At 41.8% G+C, this 2653-nt stretch overlaps 1 long non-coding RNA gene across 1 annotated transcript in view; it reads right to left on the bottom strand.

The window, feature by feature from the left end:
• Positions 1 to 1519, bottom strand: part of LOC116687097 (uncharacterized) — a 22208-nt gene extending 20689 nt beyond the window's left edge. Inside the window, exon 1 of the long non-coding RNA XR_004331461.1 lies at positions 1466 to 1519. This is a non-coding gene — a long non-coding RNA (uncharacterized LOC116687097). The remainder of the gene's footprint in view (positions 1 to 1465) is intronic.
• Positions 1520 to 2653: the final 1134 nt, after the last annotated feature.

Here is a 2653-nt window from a genome sequence, read left to right as displayed (position 1 = left end):
GTCAAAGGTCACTGGTTTATGCCCAGCTCACTGGACAGGTAAGAGCAGCACCATCTCAGAGTGACATACTTCTTTGGATAGATTTGTCAGGTTTTACATTTGAAGGATTGATTTGTATGTAATAATGAGACCTGCAGGCTGACCTTCACGTCACACAGCCTCCGCTGCCCTGAACTCTGAGAAAATGATCACAGTGTTGGAAAACTTACTATCATTATTACATACAAATCAAATCCTTCAAATGTATAAAACCTGACAAATCTATCCAAAGAAGTAGTGTCACTCTGAGTTCGGTGCTGCTTTAACGTACGTGAGCTGGCGCATAAACCCCAGTGAACTTTGACCCTCGGAAAAGTGCGTGATTGGTGGAAGAGAAAGCAGACAGTGACAGACACTCCCTTTGGCAAATCCACCTTGAATGAGATGTCCACCACAGCTGGGGGGCAGAGCAAAACGCAGGCGAATGCTCACCTGTTGTTTTAAGGTTACCGGAACGAGGATTTTCAGTATTAATGTCCTGTTGCTTTTTACTGACGCTTCATGGTTGTAATTCTTACTTGGGTGCATCCTGTCCGTCCTCGTGATGAACTGAGCGTGACCTCCCTTCCAAGGCCAAACCGTGAAAGAGCAGAGCGGCCCCTTCCCCACATCCAAAGAGAAACACCTACAATACAGTAGTTTCTTTAAATACCAAAAGACATTGAAATGAAACTAGTTGGTAAATGGGCGGTGTTTGATGTGTTTAATGTTCTTGGGTTTAACTGTGGGAACTGAATTCTTCCTCACCAGACTTATAACTTCTTGGTGTTCCCCCCTCTCCGTAGTAAAGACAATAAATCTAGGGAGGAGAGTTAACACTCTAAGTTACATCACACCCCAGAAGCATTCCAGCATGTTTGAAAGGTCAGTTATAACAATTGGTTTTACAGTTAAAATGTAAAGAAAAGGTTTTTTGGTAGAGTGAACCTGTTAAACAGGAACAGTAGGGGTGTGTGTGTTGTGTGTGTGTGTGTGGTGTGTGTGTGTGTGTGTGGTGTGGGTGTGTGGTGGGTGTGTGGTTTTGTATTACTTGTCAGGTTGAATGGGAACAGGCTGGCTGTAAACTGTTTGAGGGGTTCAAGGATCTCTGTTCCCTCTAGATTGGCGTCCATCTCCCAACTTGTTTCAGAGCCTTCATGGTCTTCTGGCAGTATTCCACACTCTGACTGCCACTCACCAAACATACATTAACAAGCATTAACACCTGAAAAGGAACACATTTTGGGACTGAGCGTCAGAGCCAGTGACTTCCGGGAAGATGTGTTCATGACTGGACCCCCAAACTGTAGATTTGAAATAGAGCCATTGCGTTAAGACTGTCAACCGGAGCAGCAGAGATCCTTAAGGGAAGAGAAAAAAGTATACTAAGATCGAAATATAGGACACTGTGAATGATTAATTGACGAGTTAAGAACATAATGAATACCCTGGCACTCTTTATACGGGCCCACCCATACTGCCAGATCTATCCAGTAAGAACACAAACTCCCCCATGTAGGCAAGAAGACATCACACAGCTGGCGGGAACTCAGGGACAGGCTCAGCATCACCACTGGATCACCCATCAGAGAACCTGAAACACAGTGGAGAGATCGAAAAACGAGACAAAATCTGGATTTGTATTTTATTCAACATAAGTTGGAAGATGATGATAATGAAAATTCTTGCAAAGTAACACCTTCATTAATTTGCACTCACCAGGCTTGGCAGAGGCTTGTCCTGCCTCCACCACCAGCAGTGGGATGGTGGGCATTCTTGTAATAAATCAGCAGTTCAACATCTCTGTCAAACTGTGTCCTGCCAGCCAACTTGACCTGCAGTTCACAAAACACATGCGTACATATAAAAAGTATATATTATGTTCTCAGTATTGAGGAAGAATACACAGCTGACCATCAGCCTCTACCACCGACAAGCCGGGTTTGCTCTGTGTTGAGGTACTGGAGAGCGTCCAGAGGACAGTTGGACTCCACTTTAGGATAGGGACGAGGAGAGGACACACGGGCAGGAAAAGACAGAATGTGGGCACCAAAGAGGCGGAACAGAGGGCACCTGGATACAAACGTCTTCACTTCCTGTAAACAGATTCAGATAGGTTTAAATGAAGTAATTGAAGAGGCAGTGAGCCATCGAATCCTGTGGTCAGTTGTAACTGTGACTGGGGACAAGGGGAGACGCAGAAAGGAACGTGCAGTTACAATAATATTGGCAGGGCTCTCAATATAAGAATTTTAGTGGTTTTGAACAAGGATCACAAATGCAGACCATTAAACCTTTTTCTTTCTTTTTTTTTTTACAGATGATGACAATTTGAAATCACAAGCAAAAACAATTTAATTACATAAATAAAGCTCTGGAAATGTCAAATGTGTAATACTCCATCAATATATAATATAAACAAATATATAATATAAATATAAAAATATATATATAACATAATACAGTATATCTAATCCTAGATAGTTTAATAATTCTAATTGTTTGTTATATTTTATATTTCAGTTCTGTATTTTTTCGTTGTAAGTTGATTGTAATTTTAATTGTATGGCTGTATCATCACGATAACATAAAAATAAAAGTGGCAGGATGCACCTATGGTTCTAACTGGTCACAT

This window comes from Etheostoma spectabile, chromosome 3, assembly GCF_008692095.1.
Source record: "Etheostoma spectabile isolate EspeVRDwgs_2016 chromosome 3, UIUC_Espe_1.0, whole genome shotgun sequence".
NCBI classification, from domain to species: Eukaryota; Metazoa; Chordata; class Actinopteri; order Perciformes; family Percidae; genus Etheostoma; species Etheostoma spectabile.
The sequence above is the reverse complement of the archived record's forward strand: the minus strand, read 5'-3'. Positions and strand labels throughout refer to the sequence as shown.